The sequence below is a fragment of the Aotus nancymaae genome, unplaced genomic scaffold (genome assembly GCF_030222135.1).
Source record: "Aotus nancymaae isolate 86718 unplaced genomic scaffold, 86718_ANA_hifiasm-v0.15.2.pri h1tg000015l_0, whole genome shotgun sequence".
Classification (NCBI taxonomy): Eukaryota; Metazoa; Chordata; class Mammalia; order Primates; family Aotidae; genus Aotus; species Aotus nancymaae.
In genome coordinates this window covers 9,429,667-9,453,127 of record NW_026988426.1, presented here as the reverse complement: position 1 = coordinate 9,453,127, position 23,461 = coordinate 9,429,667, and the positions used below count along the sequence as shown (strand labels likewise).

The 23,461-nt window shown below is 40.2% G+C and overlaps 1 long non-coding RNA gene across 1 annotated transcript in view; it reads left to right on the top strand.

Moving 5' to 3' along the window:
- The first annotated feature begins 253 nt into the window (after positions 1 to 253).
- LOC105723184 (uncharacterized) overlaps positions 254 to 23,461 on the top strand; it is a 125,696-nt gene continuing 102,488 nt past the window's right edge. The window contains exon 1 of the long non-coding RNA XR_001108770.2: positions 254 to 434. This is a non-coding gene — a long non-coding RNA (uncharacterized LOC105723184). The remainder of the gene's footprint in view (positions 435 to 23,461) is intronic.

Sequence of the window (23,461 nt, the reverse complement as noted above, 5' to 3'; positions counted from 1 at the left end):
GGTCCCATGTGTTCTTGCAAAACTAGAAAAATGACCTTTCTCGACTAACCTCCTACAATAGGACTCAAATGTCCCACAGAGGTCCTGTCCCTTGGCATCCCAGATAAAAGTCCCAGCCTGGGGTGTGAGAACAGAGTCTGTATTAAGCAGCAAGAGGCAGATTCCCAAATACCAGGAGGAGCTTGTTTTAAGATGTGGAGTTACATTCCCCGCTCTGCATATCTGCATTCCCATGGGAGGCGGGACACATTTCTCGCAATCCATATATGCCCCTGAATTCTTCCTACAGCAAGCTAAGCAAACTGGTGACATGAACCAAACTGTTTCTGCTTCACCCAAGTAGATTGTTTTCTGGGGCCGTGGTGCTCCCTGAAACTTGCCATGTTGGGCAAAGAAAAGTAGTCTATTTTGGAGCTATGATGGATTTAGTTAAGGTAGGTCAAAGTTATTTCCCCTCTTTGTTAGAGAATTGCCTTTTGTCCTGATTGAATTTTGTTAAATTTGGGTAGGACCAGTTTTACCAAGTCTATCAAAAACAGAAAGGGAAAAAAAAAGGAGCTACAGTAGCACTAGAATGTATGTGTGTGTGAGTTTATATTTACCTTGAACTTTTTCTTATTCTAAAATTTCAACCAGTTCTGTTGTTCATAATCTAACCGGCAGCAGCGGAAGAGTGACGTTTTGAGACACACCAAGAACTCAGTTATTATTAGCCCCTCCACTCAACATTAATCGAACAGACATGGGTGGCCTTTATGACAGGCATGAAACTTGTAGTATAACTGAAACTTGAATGACAGAGTCAGGATTGAATATCTTTTTTAATGTTGAATTTTCTTTTTTAAATTTGTGTGGGTTACAAAGTAGGTGTATATATTTATGGAGTACATGATTTTGTTTCTTTTTAAAAATTTTTCCATTGGTTTTTGGAGAACAGATGGTGTTTGGTTACATGAATAAATTCTTCGGTGGTGATTTATGAAATGTTGGTGTACCCATCACCTGAGCAGTGTACACTGTAACCAGTATATAATGTTTTATCCCTCACCCTCCTCCCACCTTTTCCCCCGAGGTCCCAAAGTCCATTATATCATTCCTATGCCTTTGTATTCCACTTTCGAGTGAGAACATCCGATGTTTGGTTTTCCATTCTTGAGTTACTTCACTTAGAATAACCATCTCCAATTTCATCCAGGTTGCTGCAAGTGCCATTATTTTGTTCCTTTTTATGGATAAGTAGTATTCCATGGTATATATATATATACCATTTTCTTTATCTACTTGTTGATTGATGGGCATTTGGGCTGGTTTCATATTTTTGCAGTTGTGAGCTGTGCTACTATAAATATGTGTGTAAGTATTTTTTTCATATAATGACTTCTTTTCCTCTGAGTAGATACCCAGTAGTGGGATTGTGGATCAAATGTTCGATCTACTTTTAGTTCTTTAAGAAGTCTTCACACTGTTTTCCATAGTGGCTGTACTACCTTACAATCCCACCAACACTGTAAAAGTGTTCCTTTTGCACCACATCCACGCTGACATCTGTTATTTTTTGATTTTTTGATTATGGCCATTCTTAGAGGAGTAAGGTGGTATCGTATTGCAGTTTTGATTTGCATTTCCCTAATCATTAATACTGTTGAGCATTTTTTCATATGTTTGTTGGCCATTTGTATATCTTCTTTTGAAAATTGTCTATTCATGTCCTTAGCCCACTTTTTATTTGAGTTCCTTGTAGATTCTGGATATTAGTCCTTTGTCGGATGTATGGATTGTGAAGATTTTCTCCCACTTTGTGAGTTATCTGTTTACTCTATTGATTCTGTCTTTTGGTGTGCAGAAGCTTTTTAGTTTAAGTTCCATCTATTTATCTTTGTTTGTTTTTTTTTTTTTTTGCATTTGTTTTTGGGTTCTTAGTCATAAAGTCTTTGGCTAAGCAGATGTCTAGAAGGACTTTTCCAATGTTATCTTCTAGAATTTTTATGGTTTCAGGTATTAGATTTAAGTCTTTGATCCATCTTGAGTTGATTTTTGTTTAAGATGAGAGATGAGGATCCAATTTTATTATTTTACATGTAGCTTATCAATTATCCCAGCATGTTTGGTGATAGGATGTCCTTTCCCCACTTTATGTTTTTATTTGCTTTTCCAAAGACCAGTTGACTGTAAGTATTTGGCTTTATTTCTGGGTTCTCTATTCTGTTCTATTGGTCTATATGCCTGTTTGTATACCAGTACCATGCTGTTTTGGTGACTATGACCTTATAGTATAATTTGAAGTTGGGTAATGTGATGCCTTCAGATTTGTTCTTTTTGCTTAGTCTTTCTTTGGCTATGTGGGCTCTTTTTTGGCTCCATGTAAGTTCTAGGATTTTTTTTCTAGTTCTGTAAAGAATGATGGTGGTATTTTGATGGGAATTACATTAAATTTATAGATTGCTTTTGACAATATGGTCATTTTTACAATATTGATTCTACTCATCCATGAGCATGGGATGTGTTTCCATTTGTTTCTGTCATCTATGATTTCTTTCAGCAGTGTTTTGTAGTTTTACTTGTAGAAGTATTTCACCTCCTTGGTTAAGTATATTCCTAAGTAGTTTATTTATTTATTTTTTTGCAGCTATTGTAAAAGTTTGAATTATTGATTCTCAGCTTGGTCACTGTTGGTGTATGGCAGAGCTACTGATTTGTGTAAGTATCTTGCAACTTTGCTGAATTCATTTATCAGTTCTTGGAGCTTTTTGGATGAGTCTTTGGGATTTTCTAGGTATACAATCATGTCATCAGCAAACAGCAACAGTCTGACTTCCTCTTTACTGATTTGGATGCCCTTTATTTCTTTCTCTTGTATGATTGCTCTGGCTAGGACTTCTAGTACTATGTTGAATAGAAATGGTGAAAGTGGGCATCCTGGTCTTGTTCCAGTTCCATGAGATGTTTTAATGCAGGTATGCAATGTGAAATAAGCACATCATAGAGAATGGGGTAACCATCCCCTCAAGTATTTATCTTTTGAGTTATAAACAATCCAATTACACTGTTGAACTTATTTTAAAATGTACAATTAAGTTATTATTGGCTATAGTCACCCTGTTATGCTATCAAATAGTAGGTCTTATTCATTTTTTTTTTTTTTTTTGAGACAGAGTTTCGCTCTTGTTACCCAGGCTGGAGTACAATGGCACAATCTTGGCTCACTGCAACCTCCACCTCCTGGGTTCAGGCAATTCTCCTGCCTCAGCCTCCTGAGTAGCTGGGATTACAGGCACACGCCACCATGCCCAGCCAATTTTTTGTATTTTTGGTAGAGACAGGGTTTCACCTTGTTGACCAGGATGGTCTCGATCTCTTGACCTCATGATCCACCTGCCTCGGCCTCCCAAAGTGCTGGGATTATAGGTGTGAGCCACTGTGTCCGGCCTTTTATGTCTTTTTTTGAGAAATGTCTATTCAAATCTTTCACCCACTTTTTGGTCAGATTATTAGTTCTTTTCCCTGTGGAGTTGTTTGAACTCCTTATATATTCTGGGTATTAATCCCTTGTCACATAGTTTGCAAATATTTTCTTCCATTCTATGGGCTGTCTCTTCACTATTTGTTGTTTCCTTTTCTGTACGGAAGCTTTTTAACTTGATGTAATCCCATTTGTCCATTTTTCTTTAGTTGCCTGTGCTTGTGAGGTATTGCTCAAAAAATTTTGCCTGGCTCAATGTCCTAGAGATTTTTGCCAAAGTTTTCTTGTAGTAGTTCCGTAGTTTGCAGTCTTAGATTTAAGTCTGTAATCATTTTGATTCTATTTTTGCATGTGGTGAGAGGCAGGGGTCTAATTTAATTGTTTTTCATATGAATATCCAGCTTTCTGAGCACCATTTATTGAAGAGACTATCTTTTCTCCAGTATATATTCTCAGCACCTTTGTGAAAAATGAGTTCACTGTAGATGAGTGGATTTGTTTCTACATTTCTTATTCTGTTCATTGAATGTTTTTATGCTGGCACCTTGCTGTTTTGGTTACTATAGCTCTGTAGTATAATTGAAAGTCAAGTAGTGTGATTCCTCCAGTTTTATTTTTGTTGCTTAGAGTAGCTTTAGCCATTCTGGGTCTTTTATGGTTTCATATTAATTTCAGTTTTTTTCTATATTTGTTATGAATATTGGTATTTTGATAGAGATTGCATTGAATCTGTAGATTGCTTTGGATAGTATGGGAATTTTAACAATATTGATTCTTCCAATCCATGAAAATGGAATACTTTTCCATTTTTTGATGTTCTCTTCAGTTTCAGAACTAGAGAAATTACATTAGTTGACTTCAAATTATACCACAAAGCTACAGTAACCAAAACAAAATGGTACTGGAAAAAAAATGGACACATAGACTGATGGAACAGAATATAGAACCCAGAAACAAATCCACAAACCTACAGTGAACTCATTTTCAACAAAGTTGCCAAGAACATACACTGGGGAAAAGACAGTCTCTTCAATTTATGGTGCTAGGAAAACTGGATATCCATATGTAGAAGAATAAAACTAGATCCCTATCTCTTGCCATTATACATACCTATATATGTCAGTTATTTATCTGTTCTTTGAATTTTATCTTGTTTCAATCTTGGTAGATTGTATGTGTCTAGAACTTTGTCTATTTCTTCTAGATTTTCCAAATTATTGGCATATAGTTGCTGATTGTGGCCACTAATTATCCTTGGAATTTCTGTAGTATCAGTTGTAATGTAGGCACTTATAGCTGTAAACTTTCCTCTTAGTATTTTTCTTGCATAGGTTTTTGTATGTTGTATTTTCATTATAATTTTTTTCAAGAAATCTTTCAATTTCCTTTTTGAGAAAATGTCTTGCTATGCCTTTCAGGCTGGAGTGCAGTGACATGATCATGGCTCACTGCAGCCTCCAACTTCTGGGCTCAAGCAATCCTCCTGCCTCGGCCTCTCAAGTAGCTGGAACTACAGGCTTATGCCACCACACCTGGATAATTTCTGTATTTTTTTTTTTTTTTTTTGTAAAAATGGGGTTTTGTTATATTGCCCAAGCTGATCTCGAACTCCCAGTTTCAAGCAACCCACCCATATTGGTCTCACAATGTGCTGGGATTACAGGCAGGAGTCACCATGCCCTACACTTTCAATTTTCTTCTCAATATTTTCATTGACCCACTGGTCATTTAGAAGCATATTGTTTAATTTCCATGTATTTGTATAGTTTCCAAAGTTCATCTTATTATTAATTTCTAGTTTTATTCCATTGTGATCAGAGAAGATTCTTGATATTGTTTCAGGTTTTGAATATTTTAAGACTTATTTTGTGACCTAACATGTTGTCTGTCCTTGAGAATAATCCACGTGCTGAGGAAAAGAATGTGTATTCTATAGCCACTGGATAAAATATTCCGTATGTGTCTATTAGATTCATTTGGTCTATAGTGGAGATTAGGTCTGATGTTTCTTTGTTAATTTTCTGTCTGTCTAATGCCGAACAAAAGTAGGGTGTTGAAGTCTCTAGCTTTTATTGTATTGGGGCTTATCTTTCTCTTTAATATTTCCTTTATATACATGAATGCTTCAGTGTTGGGTGCATATATATTTAAAATTGTTATATTATTTTGCTAAATTAACCCCTTTATCATTATATATTTACCTTCTTTGTCTCTTCTTACAGTTTTTGTTTTGAAATGTACTTTGTCTGATATAAGTATAGCGATTCCTGTTCTTTTCTGGTTTCCTTCGGTATGGGATATCTTTTTCCATTCCTGTAATTTGAGTCTATGTGTGTCTTTACAGACGAAGTGTGTTTTTGTAGGTAACAAATCAATGGGTCTTTCTTATTGCTTTGTGGTTTTCTCTTTCTTCTTTCTTTCCTTCTTTTTTCAGTGAAGGTTATTTTATCTGGTGACATGATTTAGTTTCATGCTTTTTATTTTTTGTGTAATTATTGTATGTTCTTTGGTTTGAGGTTACCATGAGATGCAAATATCATCTCATAACACATTATTTTAAGCTGATAGCAACTTAACACTGTTGGCATAAACAATCAAGCAAAAAGAAAACTAGTAAGAACTTTACACCTTACTTCGTTCTCCTGCTTTTTCTTTTTCCCCCCTTTTTTTTTGAGACTGAGTGTCACTCTGTCAACCAGGCTGGAGTGCAATGGCTCAATCTTTGCTCACTGCAACCTCTGCCTCCTGGGTTCAAGCGATTCTCTCACCTCAGCCTCCCAAGTAGCTGGGATTACAAGCACAGGCCACCATGCCCAGTTAATTATGCATTTTTAGTAGAGATGAGGTTTCACCATGTTGGCCAGGTGGTCTTAAACTCCTGATCTCAAGTCATCTGCTCACCTTGGCCTTAACGTGCTGGGATTACAGGCGTGAGCCACTGCACCCAGCATCTCTCTGCTTTTTAACTTTCGGTTGTTTCTATTTATATCTTATTGTACTGTCTATGTATTTTGTCTACAACAATTGTTGTAGTTATTGTTTTTGATTGGTTTTTCATTTAGTCTTCCTACTTAGGATAAGAGTAGTTTACACACTACAGTTACAGTGTTATGATATTCTGTGTTTTCTTGTGTACTTACTATTATCAGTGAGTTTCGTACCTTCAGGTGATAATTACTCCATTAATATCCTTTTCTTTCTGATTAAAGTACTCCCTTTAGCATTCCTTGAATTTCAGATTTGGTGTTGATGAAATCCCTCAGCTTTTGTTTGTCTGGAAAAGTCTTTATTTCTCCTCATGTTTGAAAGATATTTTCATCAGATACACCATTCTAGGGTAAAAGGTTTCTTCCTTTAGCACTTTAATTATGTCATGCCACTCTCCCATGGTCTGTAAGGTTTCCACTGAAAAGTCTGCTGCCAGACATATTGGAGCGCCATTGTATGTTATTTGTGTCTTTTTTCCTGCTGCTTTTGGGATCTTTTCTTTATCCTTGACCTTTGGGAGTTTATTAAATGCCTTGAGGTAGTCTTCTTTGGGTTAAATCTGCTTGGTGTTCTCTAACCTTTTCAGACTTGGATAGATTTTTTTTCTATGTTTGGAAAGTTCACTGTTATTATCTGTTTGAATAAATTTTCTACTTATCTCTTTCTTTACCTCCTCTTTAAGGCTAGTAACTCTTAGATTTGCCCTTTTGAGGCTATTTTCTAGGTCCTTTAGGTGTGCTTTGTTGTTATTCTTTTTCTTTTGTCTCCTCTGACTGTGTTTTTTCAAATAGCCTGTCTTCAAGCTCACAAATTCTTTCTGCTGCTTGATAAATTCTGCTGTTAAAAAACTCTGATGCATTCTTCAGTATGCCAATTGCGTTTATCAGCTACAGAATTTCTGCTTGATTCTTTTAAATGATTTAAATCTCCTTGTTAAATTTATCTGATAGAATTCTGAATTCCCTCTTTGTGTTATCTGGAATTTCTTTGAGTTTCCTTAACACAGCTATTTTGAGTTCTTTGTCTGAAAGGTCACATATCTCTGTTTTCTCCAGGATTGGTCCCTGGCACCTTATTTAGTTCATTTGGTAAAATCATGTTTTCCTGCATGGTGTTGATGCTAGTAGATGTTCTTGGTGTCTGCGTATTGAAGAGTTAGGTATTTATTGTAATCTTCACTATCTGGGCTTATTTGTACCTTTTCTTCTTGGGAAGGTTTTTTAGATATTTTAAAGCACTTGGATTTTGTGATCTAAACTGTATCTGCTTTAGGGGGCACCACAAGCCTAGGAATGCTGTGGCTCTTATAGCCTCATAGAGGTGCTGCCTTCATGGTTAATATGGTTTGGATATGTGTCCCTGACCAAATCTCATGTTGAATTGTAATCCCCAGTGTTGGAGGTGGGTCCTGGTGCAAGGTGATTAAATCATGGGGATGGATCCTTCATGAATGGCTTAGCACCATCCCCTCAGTGTTGTTCTCATAATGGTGAATGAGTTCTCATGAGATCTGGCTGTTTTAAAAGTGTGTAGCACCTCTTCCCTCACTGTCTTCCTCTTACTCCAGCCATGCAAGACATGCCAGCTTCCCCTTCACCTTCTGCCATGACTGTAAGTTCCCTGAGGCCTCCCTAAAAGCAGAAGCAACTATGTTGTCTGTATAGCTTGTAGAAACATGAGCAAAGTAAATTTCTTTTCTTGTAAGTTGCCCAGTCTCAGGAATTCCTTTATAGCAATATGAGAACAGACTAATACAGAAAATTAGTACCAAGAATAAGTTATTGCTATAAATATACCTGAAAATGTAGAAGCTACTTTGGAACTGGGTAACAGGCAGAGGTTGGACAAGCGTGAAGGACTCAGAAGAAGAAAGGAAGATGAGGAAAAATTTGAAAGTTCCTAGAAAGTTGTTAAATTGTTGTCATCAAAATGCTGACAGTGATATGGACAGTGAAGTCCAAGCTGAGGAGGTCTGAGATGGAGATGAGGAACTTATTGGAAACTGGAACAAAGGTCACTTTTGTTACGTGTTAGCAAAGAGGTTGACTGCATTGTATTCCTGCTCTAGGGATCTGTGAAACTTTGAACATGAGAATGATGATTTAGGGTATTTGGTGGAAGAAATTTCTAAGCAGTAAAGTGCGCAAGATGTGGCTTGGCTGCTTGTTACAGTGAGCATACAAAAGCAAAATAAGATGACCTGAAACTGAAACATATTAAAAAGGAAAATAGAGTGTAAAAGATTGGGAAAATTTGCAGCCTGGCCATGAGGTAGAAAAGAAAAGCCTGTTTTTAGAGGAAGAATACAAGTGGGCTGCAGAAATTTCCATAAGTAAAGAGGAGTCAATACCTATAGCCAAGACAATGGGGAAAAGGCCTCAAAGGCATTTCAGAGACCTTAACAGCAGCCCCTCCCATCATAGGCCCAAAAGCCTAGGAGGGAAGAATAGTCTTGTGGCCCAAGCCCAAGCTTTCACCACCCTGCACAACCCCAGGACATTGATCCCTGCATCCCAGCCACTCCAGCTCCAGATTTGGCTCAAAGGGGCCCAGGTACCGTTCAGGTCACTTCTTCAGAGGGTGCAAACAGAAAGCCTTGGCAACTTTCATTTGGTGTTAAGCCTGTGGTTGCAGAGTGCAAGGGTTGAGACTTGGAAGCCTCTTCATAGATTTCAGAGGATGTATTGAAAAGCCTGGATGTCCAGACAGAAGCCTGCTACAGGGTCAGAGCCCTCATGGAGAACCTCTACTAAGGCAGTGTATTGGTCTGTTCTCACACTGCTAATGAAGAAATATCCAAGACTGGATAATTTATAAATAGAAGAGCTTTAATTGACTGACAGTTCCACATGGCTGGGGAGACCTCAGGAAAATCACAATCATGACTAAAGGCACCACTTTACAGGGTTGCAGGAGAGAGAATCAGAGACCAGTGAAGGGAGAAGCCCCTTACAAAACCATCAGATCTCTCAAGGACTAACTCACTATCATGAGAACAGGATAAGGGAAACAGTTATTGAACTAACTCACTATCATGAGAACAGGATAAGGGAAACATTATTCAATTATCATGACTCAATTATCTTCACCTGGTCCCTCCCAGGACACATAGAGATTATGGGAACTACAATTCAGGATGATATTTGGGTAGGGACACAGCCAACCCATATTCTTCCACTCTTGTCCCCTCCCAAATCTTATACTCTCACAATTCAAAACACAGTCATGTTCTTCCAACAGTTTCGCCAAATCTTAATTCATTCCAGCATTAACTCAAAAGTCCAATTCCAAAATCTCATCTGGGACAAGGAAAGTCCCTTCCACCTAGGAGATTCATAAAATTAGAAGCAAGTTAGTTATTCTTAGATATAATGACGATATAGGCATTAGGTATATATACCCATTGAAAATGGGAGAAACTGGTCAAAATAAAGGCATCATGCAAGTCCAGAATCCAATAGGGCAGTCATTAAATCTTAAAATTCCAAAACGATCTCCTGTGACTCCATGTCTCACATACAGGTCACGATGATGCAAGAGGTGGGCTCCCATGGCCTTGAGCAGCTCTGCCTCTGCGGCTTTGCAGGGTACAGCCCTACTCCCAGCTGCTTTCACAAGCTGGTGTTGAGCACCTGCAACTTTTCCAGGCACACAGCACATGCTGTTGCTGGATCTCCATTCTAGGGTCTGGAGGACAGTGGGCCTCTTTTCACAGCTCCACTAGGCAGTGCCCCAGTGGGGACTCTGTGGGGCCTATGACCCCACATTTCCTTCTGCACTGCCCTGGCAGATGTTCTCAATGAGAACCCCACCCCTGCAGCAAACTTCTGCCTGGACATCCAGGTGCTTCCACACATCCTATGAAATCTAGGTAGAGGTTCCCAAACCTCAATTCTTAACTACTCTGCACCCACAGCCTCAACATCACATGGAATCTGCTAAGGCTTGGGGTTTGCATCTTCTGAAGCCATGGCCTGAGCGTACCTTGGCCCCTTTTAGCAACAGCTGGAGCAGGTGTGATGCAGGGCACCAAGTCCTAGGCTGCACACAGAAAGGGGGCCCTGGGTGGGGTTCATTAAATCATTTTTTCTTCCTAGGCCTCCAGAGCTGTGATAGGAGGTGCTGACACAAAGATCTCTGACATGCCCTGGAGACATTTTCCCCATTGTCTTGGAGATTAACATTGGGCTCCTCATTACTTAGACAAATTTATGCAGCTAGCTTGAATTTATCCCAAGAAAATGGGTTTTTTCTTTTCTATTTCATTGTCAGGCTGCAAACTTTCCAAACTTCTATACTCAGCATCCTCTTAAATGTTTTGCTGCTTAGAAATTTCTTCCACCAGATAACCCTAAATCATCTCTCTCAAGTTCAAAGTTTCACAGATCTCTAGGTTGGGGACAAAAATCCTGCCAATCTCGTTGCTAAAGCATAACAAGAGTCATCTTTGCTCCAGTTCCCAACAAGGTCCTCATCTCCATCTGAGACCACCTCAGTGTGACCTTTATTGGCCATATCACTATCAGCATTTTGGTCAAAGCTATTCAACAAGTCTCTAGGAAATTCCAAACTTTCCTACATCTTTCTGTTTTCTGAGCCCTCCAAATGTCTAGGAAGTTCCAAACTTTCCCACGTTTTCCTATCCAATTCTAAGTCCTCAAAACCATTCCAGCCTCTGCCTATTACACCGTTCCAAAGTGGCTTCCACATGTTTGAGTATCCTTACAGCAGTACCCCACTCTCTGAGGTACCGATCTACTGCATTAGTTCATTCTCACGCTGTTATAAAGAAATACTCAAGACTGGGTAATTTGTAAATAAAAAAGGTTTAAATGATTCACAGTTAAACCCACATGGCTGGGGAGGCCTCAGGAAAATTACAATCATGGCAGAAGGCACCTCTTCACAGGGTGGCAGGAGAGAGAATAAGAGCCCAGCATAGGGGGAAGCCCCTTATCAAACCATTAGATCTCGTGAGAACTAACTCACTGTCATGAGAACAGGATGGGAGAAACCACCCCATTATTCAATTATCTCTACCTGGTCCTTCCTATGACATATGGGGATTATGTGAACTACAATTCAAAATGAGATTTGGGTGTGGACACAGCCCAACCATATTAGGCAGTGTGCAAGGGAAATGTGGGGTTGGAACTCTGCCTAGTGGAGCTGTGAGAAGAGAGCCTCCAGCCCTCCAGAATGGTAGATCCACTGGCAGCTTGCAACTATTGACTGGAAAAACTGTAGGCACTCAGTGCCAGCCCATGGGAACAGACATGGGGGCTGTACTGTGCAAAGCCACAGGGGTGGGGTTGCCCAAGGCAGCCTGAGACAGGGAGTCAAAGGAAATTATTTTGGAGCTTTAAGATTTACTGACTACCCTGCTTGGTTTTGGACTTGCATGAGGCCTGTAGCTCTTTTCTTTTGGCTGATTTTTTTCTTGGAATGGGAGAATTTATCCAAGGCCTATACCTCCATTGTATTTTGGAAGTAACTAACTTGTTTTTGATTTTATAGGCTCATAGGCAGAAAGGACTAGCCTTGTCTCAGATGAGATTTTGGACTATGGACTTTTGAGTTAAGACTGGAATGAATTAAGAATTTACAGGACTGTTGGGAAGGCATGGTTGTATTCTGAAATGTTAGAAGGACATGAGATTTGAGAGGGGCCAGGGGCAGAATGATATAGTTTGGATATGTGTCCCCGCCCAAATCTCATGTCGAATTGTAATCCCCAGTGTTAGAGGTAGGGCATGCTGGGAGGTGATTGAATCATGCGGGTGGATCCTTCATGAACAGTTTCGCACCATCCCCTTGGTGCTGTTCTCATGACGGTGAGTGAGTTCTCACAAGATCTAATTTAAAAAAATGTGTGACACATCCCCACTTGCTCTCTTCCTTCTGTTCTGGCCATGTAAGAAATGTCTGCTTCTGCTTCACCTTCTGCCATGATTGTAAGTTTCTTGAGGCCTCCCCAGAAGCAGAAGCCACTACGCTTCCCGTATAGCCTGCAGAACTGTGAGCCAGTTAAACCTCTTCTTGTAAATTACCCAGTGTCAGGCATTTCTTTATATCAAAGCAAGAACTGACTAATACAATGGTCTTGGACAAGATTTGGGAGAATTCTCTGCATTAGCAGAGACTCTTGTTCTCTTCCCTTACTTTCTCCCAAATAAACAGAGTCTCTCTCTCTATTCTGAGCCACCTAAAGCTGGGGGTGGAGTGACACAAGTACCACTGCGGCCACCATGACCTTGACTTTGTTGGTCAAGCATGAAGCCAGCACAACACTGTGTCTAACCTAAAGTCTCCTGTAATTACTCCCTGGCTACTGCCTATGTTCACCAAAGCCCTGGAGCTCTATCATAAGCAGGTGATGAAGTCAGCCAGGCTTATGCTCTTCACCATAGGGCAGCAAGGTTTCCTAGGCACTAGGTGGATCCAGAGGTGCCATCTTGGAGTCAGAGATTAGAGGCAAAAACTTTACAAGGCTACCTGGTGTTCTATTGTACTGAGGCTAAGCTGGCACTCAATCACAAGATGCAGCTCTTCCCACTCTTTCCTCCTCTTTCTAAAGGCAGAGGAGCCTCACCCTGCAGCCACTGCTACCCCAGGCTTTCCAATACATCCTCTGAAGTCTAGAGGGAAGCTGCCAAACCTCCTTCATGTTTGCATTCTGTGTTCCTGCAGGTTTACCACCATGTGGAACCCTCCAAGGCTTATAGCTTGTGCCCTCTGAAGTAGTGGCCTGAGCCGTACCTGGGGTGCTTTAAGCTGAAGCAGCTGGGCCTGTGCAGGACAGTGGGGCCCTGGGTCTGGCTTCTGAAACTATTCTTTTCTCCTAGGCCTCTCTCTGGGCCTGTGATGGCAGAGACTGTCCGGAATACTTCCGAAATACTCTTGAGGATTTTATTTTATTTTTTGAGATGGAGTCTTGCTCTGTCACCCAGGTTGGAGTGCAGTGGCATGATCTCAGCTCACTGCAACCTCCACCTCCCAGGTTCAAGCAATTCTGCTGCCTCAGCCTCCCAAGTACCTGGGACCATAGGTGCCAGCCACCACGCCTGGCTAATTTTTGTATTTTTAGTAGAGACGGGGTTTCACCATGTCTGCCAGGATGGTCTCTCGAGGCTTTTTTTTCATTGTCTTGGGTATTAGCAGTTTTCTCTTTTTAGTCATGCTAATCTCTCTAGCAAGTGATTGGTCTACAGCCCACTTGAATTCCTCCCCTAAAAATGCTTTTTCCTTCTCTACCACATGACCATACTACAAATTTTCAAAAATTGTATGCTCTGCTTCCCTTTTAAATAGAAGTTCCAATTTAAGTGCTTTATTTGCTCCTGTATCTGATCCTAGGTGGTTAGAAGCAGCTTAGAAATTTCTTCTACCAGATACCCTATATCTTCAAATTCTCAGGGCATGGACTCATTGTAACCAAGCTCTTTGCTAAGGCATAGCCAAGAGCAAGGGTGACCTTTGCCACAGTTCCCAATAAGTTTCTAATTTCCGTCTCAGACCTTGTCAACCTGGCGTTTACTGTCCATGTTTCTATCAGCATTGTGATCACAACCACTAAACAAGTCTCTAAGAAGTACCAACTTTCCCTGATCTTCCTGTCTTCTTCTGAGCCCTCCAAACTCTTCCAACCTCTGCCTGTTACGCAGTTCAAAAGCTGCTTCCACATTTTCAGGTATCTTTATAGCAATGCTTCATCCCCAGTATCAATTTTCAGTTAGTTCCTTCTCGCATTGCTATAAAGGAAATACTTGAGGCTGAGTAATTTATAGAGGAAAGAGGCATATTTGGCTCATGGTTTTGCAGGCTGTATAGGAAGCATGGCTCTGACACCTGCTTGGCTTCTGGTGAGGCCTCAGGGGGCTTTTACTCATGATGGAAGGTAACGTGGGAGCAGGTGTGACACATGGGGAGAGCAAGAGAGAGAGAGAGAGAGAGAGAGAGCCACTCTTTTAAACAATCAGATCTTGCATGAACCCAGTGTGAGAAAGGAATTCAGTCATTACCATGAGGAGGACATCAAGTCATTCATAAGAGATCTGCCTCCTTGACCCAAACACCTCCCACCAGGCCCCACCTTCAACATCATTTTAACGTGAGACTTGATGGAGACATCGAAACCGTAACAAATAGCAAACCCTCCATCATCTCCCCCATGAGATCCTCAGTAAATTCAACATTGCTCACTAATACTTTGATGCCAGAAGATTCCTTGGGGCGAGCTCCAGGACCATGAAGTGACTGTTAATGTGAGAGTTTTATACACACCCATGTAGGTATCTACCTCTGCCTGTGATTCCAGTTTGATATTTTTTCTTTACTATGTAGTGTAACTTTTAAATGATTTTGTTTAATATGTTCACTAAATATTTGAGGACCCTGGAGGATGCTGTATTATTTATGAAGGTAGAGAAAAATGGCCATTTAATGTAAAATGTATTGCAGAAAAGAGAGAAAGAAACACAAAACAAACAAGAAAATCCAACAATTTACCATAATTGCCAGAGGGAATGATTTGAGTGATATTTACTATCATTTTTGAAGCACTTTAAATCGTATCTACAATTTAATGCATTATTTTCTAATTTTATTTAAATTTTACATTTCAACTCTCTTTTCCCTGCTCACTTAAAAATACTACTTTATATAAGTTCCTTCACATTTGTCATTTCACTGGCTCCTGTAAATAACTCTCCTTTGAGATGACTACAACAGCTATGTTTTCAACTTCATATTTTCATATCCATTTTTTCATCTGCTCCATCTAACAAGCTATGAGGACAGCAATGCTCCTGTTATTATTCCCATTTGACAGACAAGGGCACTGGGCCCAAGAGAGATCAAGTTACCTGTGTGCGGCAACCGTCATGGAGAAAAGCCTAGAAATAAAATCTCTTGGTTCAGAGAACTAACAGAAAAAAAAAAGAAGATCAAGGTCATTATATTTTTAAAAAATCTACTTTTGGGAAAAGACTGGAAAGAAACATGAAAAATGAAATGAGTTGCATATGAGGGTTGTGATTATGGGTAAATGCTTATTGTTTAAAATCTTTTCTTTAATGTTTTTATAATAGTGGTTTAGATGTGAATAAAAATTGGAAAAAGTAAATAGAAAGCTTCTTGGGGTTGAGTGGAAAGTGATCTTGTCTTACATTTTCCTATTAAGAGGCAGACCATTTCATTTGAGATATTTCTGGAGTTCAAGACTCAGCCCCTTGTGATGTTTATACTTGTTAATCTGTCAATTTTGAAAAAAAATCAATAACTAACATATATTGATTACCTGCTGTGTTCTAGGCACTGGGTTAGGTGCTTTACATGGAATTTTATTTTTTTTTGAGACAGACTGTCACTCTGTCACCCAGGCTGGAGTGCGGTGCAATGGCACAATCTCAGCTCACTGCAGTCTTGATCTCCCAGGCTCAAGTGATCCTCCTGCCTCAGCCTCCCAAGCAGCTGGGACCACAGGTGTGTGCCACCACATCCAGCTAATTAAAAAAAAAATTTGTATAGATGACATTTCACCATGTTGCCCAGGCTGGTCTCAAATCCTTGAACTGAAGTGATCTGCTTGTTTTGGCCTCCCAAAGTGCTAGAATTACCAACATGAGCCATCACGCCAGGCCCAACATGGATTATTTTGTTACCTCCACAGCAACTTGATGCAGTTATTAGTTCTATTGTACAGATGAGGACATTGAGGCTTAAAGAGTTTAAGTGGTTTGCTTACAGCGACATGGTTTGGAATGATAGAACTGAAACTGGACCCCAGCCAGCTTGACATCAATAGTTATGTCCATAATCACCATGCTGTGTCATCTCCAAGCTCTTCTGTTTGTCACTGTTAGACGAGTCTGAAGACATAAAGCTTACAATATTTCCATGGAATACGGATTTGTCCCTTTCTCCTTGTGCCTACTTATATTACCCCCTTCTCACATCTGTTTAATTCTTTTCATGCTCAGAATGAAAAGTAGGTGTCATCTCTACTGCCACCTCCTATGGATTAGCTGTGTCTGTTTGGAGTGTGGTATTGACAAGGATTCTAAGGCCACAAGAAAAATTGCCATGATTGATTTGCAATGTCTGCCATGGGCACAGGAGGGAGAAGTGTAGCCAAATACAAGCAATTTACCTTCCAGCATTTGAAGGTGGGCAAGAGAAGCACATGGATTGCAGGCAAAGGACCCCTGCTTTTTAAGCTTTACAAGTCATTCAAGGGGAATAAAAGTGGTTTTAATTCTAAATCACTTAAAAGTGATTAGAGAGAAACCATGAGCCCCAGGTGAGTGACAGGGCCCTATTGCATAGCAGGACTTCCATTGCTCCTGCCCCTTACTAGCAGCAAGATCTGCCTCCTTTTCTCTGTCAGGTGCATTTATTTATCCAGCAAATTTTAAGGGTCTACCATATGCCAAACATTATTCTAAGTAGTGACGAAAGAGGAGAGAACAAGATGGACAAAATCTCTGCTCTCAAAGAGCTTATATTCTAATGGGGAGTGAAGCAATAAACTAGTAAAGAAGCAAACAGCATAACATTTCAGTGTTTGGTGCTGCGAAAAAATAAAGAGATCCAGAAAAATGAGATTGGGGTGGTGGGGTGGAGGCTTTAGGTAGGAGACTGAACAGGGCCTGGCCATCTCCTTGTCACCTCTGCAATGACACCAACCTATTTGCACATTCAGGCTCAGCTGCAGTCAGTTGTACAAAAACATGTGCCGTTTGGTGGAGGTGATGTTTTGGTTCCCAAATCCTCTCATTTCTGCTGTGTGGTCTCTAAATTGTTTGATAGAGCCATACCCCTTCAAGTGTCCCTGTCTTTGCCTGTGCTGTTGTCCCCACCCCCACCTGGAATATGTTTCCTATTTATGTCATGAAGAAGACTCATCATTCTTCAAGGTCCAGGTTGAGTTATCCCTAACCCATTCAAACAGAGTCGAGCATCTCTTTTTAAAGTTGCCATGACCCAGTGGACATTGCTTTTTGGGTTTTCTCAGGACAGCCACTGAAACTACCAGCCTTTTGACTTCAAGGCATCATCCATTCATTTCCAGCTTTACCTGTGCCAGGAATTAGTGTTGTGGGGGCATGGCTAAGGTCCCTTTGTAGCCCAGTGTCTCATGGGCTTGGTACATGGTAGGAACTTGATAAGTAAACAATGGAGGAGAGGATGGGCTGGACTGATGGATCTGTGGATCTGACACAGGCTCTCTGCTAGGCCTTCCACAGGTTACTTTAGCTCTCTGAGCTACAGTTTTCCCATCAATAAGGTAGAGATGGAAATATCCAATTAAAAGGATGGTTATGATGGTTATACATAAAACATGAGATTATTCCTGCAAAACAATTTGTGAAATACCAGGCACAAAGTTAGCCCTCAATAAATGATAGTAATTAATAGTAAATCTCAAACTGAGTCATTTATATTTGCAATAGTAGTAGGATAGCTGAGAGTTAATGAAATATGAATGAATGAAATGATAGATGGATGCTTTTGCTTTCATGATTGCACTTGAGTTGGGATGACTGCCCTATCCTAAACTCATCTGGCTTCATATTATCCTTCACCCTGGACTACCTAGCACCCCTTCTGTTTCTAACTTTTGCCTTAGGTACCCTGGTTGGGGCTTAAAAGCCTGTAATCTTAATTCACCACTGCTCATGGGTTTGAGTGACACCCAGAGATTTATTGAATATGGAACTGACATATGCATCACATACAGTTGTACTATTTTTACTCTTTCCATCACTTTCTCTCTTTCTCATCTACACATCAATAACTAGTCATTTATGTGGCATTTAATGCTTCATAAATGTTATGAGTCTTTATACAGCACTAACTGGGAGGGAGGGATACAGTGAAATGAGTTTATTGGTATTTTAAAGCTAATTTCTCAATGTTATCCTTGTGTTTCCCCCTGGTGGCTTGCATATTTAGGCCTAGAACCCTGGGCTTTGCCAAGCAAATTGTTATTGATGTGTGGCGTTAAAAAGGCAGGAACAAAAGGTTTCTTACTGTGCTAAATGGTAACTCTGCATGCCTTAGAATAAATCGTGCCTGGAGCAGCTGAGCCGTCCTAGCTTTATGCTTACTGATCTGTAACAGAGGTTTGGGCCTTTCCCTGAGCGTGTCTTACTCCCAGCCTACCGGCTGCAGAGTCCGGGTGACAACTGCTCATGGGCAGAGGGACACGAAGAGCAAGATGGCCTCTGCCTCTGACATAGTCACTTTCCTGCCTAAGAAGCTGAGTTGTGGCATGAGCTGATGGGGACTGTGGGACTGGTCTCTAGTCCCTGACCACCGAGACAGAGGCCAGGGAACACAGGCAGAGGTCAAATTTGCTCTTACGGCCTTTGGTATCCTTCCTGGCTCCAGAGCAGAAGGTGAAATCAGGAAAGAGGTAAAGCACTAGGAAGCTCACAAAAGTTGGATGGAAAGACACACACACACACGTGCACACACATGAACACACACATGTGTGCATGCAAATTATATTGCTGTTAAAATTATGGTTTCAAAAATACTTAATATAGAGGAATTCATATTATTTCACATAGGGGAATAACACTATGTTTAATGCAGTGTTAAATGAAAAAGGAGATAAGAAACATATACAACTTTACATGTGTATATGTACATGATTTAAAAAGACTGGATGAAAACAAAAATAATAATAATCTCAAATTTGGCTGTATTATATGCAATTTTTTTCCTTTATGGTATCCTTTCACATTTTCCAAATTTCTACAATGCTCTAATATTATTTTTTTAATTATTTTTTTTTTATGGTAGGCAGTATTATAAGGTACAATCAGAATGAGAGATGCTGGTAGTAGAGGATTTTAGACAAGTTTCAAGGAATAGGAACTCAGCTTAAACTGGCTAAATAACAATTGAGATATACTGGGTCATTTAACCAGGAATCCAGGAGCCCTAGGTTCAGACATGGCTGGATCCAAGGGCGTCACAACATCCTGGAAACCTAGGTCTTATCTTTTTCCTCCTCCTTCTCCTTGGTCAGTACTATTAGAGGCAGCAGAGTAGAATGATTGAGGACGTGGGCTCAGCAGCCAGGCTGCCTGGGTTCAAATTGTGCTTCTCCCACTTAATAGGTTTTTAAACTTTGAGTTACTCAACACTTCAGTGTGTCAGTTTTCTCCTCTGTGAAATGAGGATAGTAATAGCAATAATCATTATAAGCATAATAACAATAATCATAAGGTTTGTGAGGATTAAATGAGTTAATATACTCTAATTGTAAAGCACTTAGAGTAATTCTTGGTATATACACAATACTCAATAAATGTCTTCTGTCATCACCACCACCATTATCGTCATCACTTGTTGTTAACCTCGACTTGCAGATAAGATCTCACCAAACGGCAAAATGGTTACCAGTAATCATCCATCTACAGCCTTCAAGCTTAATATCCTCAATGGAAAGAGAATTTCTCTTTGTGTCCAAATATTAATTGTAGGAGACTCTAATTCTGTTCCCAAACTTGAACAAGTCACTGTGGTCCAGTACATAGATTGGCCAATCTGGGTCACAGGTCTTTTCTGTATCGGGGCTGGGACACTAATTCCTATTTCCCCAGGGCCTGAGAGTATGGAAGAAGAGTTTCCTTAGAGAAAAAATAAGACTGAGAATAGGTAATTTAAAAAATTATTATTACCAAGGAAGGCTTTTCTCAAATTGAGTTTCCTAAACCTCTTGCTCAGCTTCAATTTGGATTGTATAGCCCCATAACTTGTAGCAAAGAAGGACACTCTATTCCAGGATGAATGAGGACATGCAGGTTGGGGCAGAAAGGACACGTACATGTAACACTACCTAAGTCACCCTGTGCCCATTGGAGAGATAGGCACTTGGCACCTAGATACCTGGAAAGGATACCTGTACTTGTTTATCAGAATTATACTGTTACAATTTGGACAAAGGCACTGGAAATAAAAGAATGAATTACAAATTATCAACTATTTTAAGAGCTCTTCATTTTGTCTCTAGTTCAAGCACAGGAAAGATTTGGCAGACAAGATGTGTTGAATCATGCCCTCCAGCCCTTGATGAATGTGAATGTCTGGTGTCTTGTGTGGAGCTGCTTAGGCTTTGAAGCTAATGTAATAAACTTATACATGCATTAAATGATACATTAATGACTTGGGTAATTACGCAATGGCACGCTTCTTTAGAATGAGAAGCACCTCATTCTACTTACAGACATACCACCAACTGGCGCCCTTCACTTATCTTCTACGCAGTGTAGCATGGTAAATTGAGTGCGAGGAGTTAGAATCAGAAGTGAGGTCTGGAACCCCAGCTGTACCTCTCACTACTCTTTGGGATCCAAAGAAAAGCATATTGTACTAAAAGTTACTGAACTTAAATGAGGATTAGTAAACATCCGAAAAAGACATGCTCAGATTATTTCTGTCCCATGAATGTTTATTACTTTAGTGGGAGGAATTTGTACTTTCATTATCCATGTTGCCATTAAAAAGCATTTTTTGTTGCCTTCAAGTTTTATTTAATTATTCATTTAATATGTACTGATTACTTACCATGTACCAGGCACTCTGATAGAAAACAGCTATAGCTATAAATAAGACCCAGCTCCCACTCTCCTAGAGTTCACAAGCTGGTAGAGACCAACAACCAAGCAGGCAGTTACCCAGAGAATGGTGGGCTCTATGTCGACCAGGTGTGGCCGGACCCCTGGGCATCCTACTGGCTCTCAGTCTGACTATTCTTCAAACTGATGTGTGTTTGACATTTATTTGGAGGAGATACTGAGTTCTGGGTGGGGTAGTGGTGGAAAAGGAGTATGAGGGAGGACGAGAAAGCCATGGTCAGTTTCGTGCTTTGAGAAATTTATTTGAACTGGAGTCAGGGCAAGGTGGGAGTAAGGAAAACTAGTTAGGAAGCCACTACTTTCATCCAGATGAGAGACTTCAGTGTTCCAAACCAAAGGACATGGACAGATATGAGAAGATAAGAGGGTTGGCTTAACAGGATTAGGGATGGGAGAAAGGAGAGAGAGGAAATAAGATGGTGCCCGTATTTTTTCTCTTTAGTTAAGTGTTTGAATGAGCATCATTCAATGAGGTGGAAATACATGAGGAAGAACAAGTTGGGAACAGTAGGGAAAGGTGATGAAATGAAGCCATCAAGCCCACCCACCATCAAGTGGTACCTCAACTCCTTTTCCCAGCAGACTCTGGTGGCAGCACTGCTCAAAGAATGTTAGATGGACCCTGGTAGTTTCTACTTATTGACATGAAAGACTGAAGACAACTGTTTTGTAAGCAAAACACACTCACTCTGGCTTTTAAGATCACAAAGCATTTCTTAAGGTGCATTTGCAAGCTAGTGAGTCAGTGGCAAAGACCCTGGGCCTCACAATGCATTTGTAACGTTTCTAAACCTAGAAGAAAGTCTGCACAGTGCTTTAGTGATCAACATGATCAGCTCAAACAACCAATTTGTTAAGAAGTAATCTGTGTAAATTATCCAAGTGAGAATATTTTCTATGATTTGTGGTTTAGCAGAAAGCATTTTCTTTTATTATTTAATGCCCTGGGCCCTGGGGAATGGTTTCTGTAGGCAACAGATGCTGTGTTTATTTACAGGACCTATTAGAAACAATACCACTTTGCTCTCTTCTTGGCTTGGAGGCTAAAACAATGGGTGAAGAATGCAAATCTGGAGATTCTTGAGAAGATTGGAGAACATGCGAGTCAGCACATAACACTAAAATTACATTCCCAAGGCTTTTTAAGATTCATGCATTACTTTTAAATATGAACATTTTTTTCAAAAGGCACAAAAATATATTCTAAATTAGTGAGTCCTAATTCTTAGGGATGTCAAAACCCTTTGAGAATCTCATAAAAATTACAGAACCTACTCCTAGAATTCACATGCATGCGTATGCACGTTGCATACAATGCAGGAAGAGCTCATGGATTGCCTAATGTCTGCCTGTGGACTCCAGGTCAAGGAAACCTATTGCTATGGTTTGAATATTCATTCCTTCCGAAACTCAAATGTAGTAGTATTGAGAGGTGGGACCTTTAAGAGGTGACTGGCTCATGAGGTCTCTGCCGTTATGAATGGATTCATCCATTCATAGATTAATGGATTGATGGTTATTTGGGAGTGGAACGGGTGGTTTTATAAGAAGAGGTACTGGGCACGTTGGCTCACACTTGTAGTTCCAGCACTTTGGGAGTCCGAGGAGGGTGTATTGCTTGAGCCCAGGGGTTCGAGAACAGCCTGGACAACATAATGAAACCCTGTGTCTACAAAAAATATTCAAAAATTAGCCAGGTGTGGTGGTGCACACCTGTAGTCACAGCAACTTGGAAGGCTGAGGTGAGAGAATCACTAAGCCCAGGAGGAGGGGTTGCAGTGAGCCGTGATCACACCACTGCACTCCAGCCTGGGTGACAGAGAGAGACTCTGTCTCAAAAATAAATAAATAAGTACATAAATACACATACACATATATGAAGAGGAAGAGAGACCTGAGCTAGCATGCTCAGCTCCTCACCATGTAATCCCCTGCACCATCTCAGGACTCTGCAGCAATCCCACCAGCAAGAAGACCCTCACCAGATGAGGGCCCTCAACTTCTAACTTCTCAGCCTTCCTAGCTGTAACAAGTAAGTTCTTTCTCTTTATAAATTGCCCAGTTTCAGGTATTTTGTTATAGGCAACAGAAAAAGAACCTACTGTGAATTTTCATGGCCTCTCATTCCTGTTGTTTTTTATTTTAATTTGGGGGAATAAAAAAATAAACAACATGGCTCCATTTGTATAATGTATATTTCTTACTTGTCCAGAGATAAGTACACAGCAGCCTAAATCTTCAGAACATTCTGATAACCCAGAAAGAAGCGAGATAGGAGACTCAGGACGACCACACACTAAAGTTAATGCATTTTATTCCAAGAGACACTCTGGTGCCCTCTAGGAAACTCTTACCTCTTGTT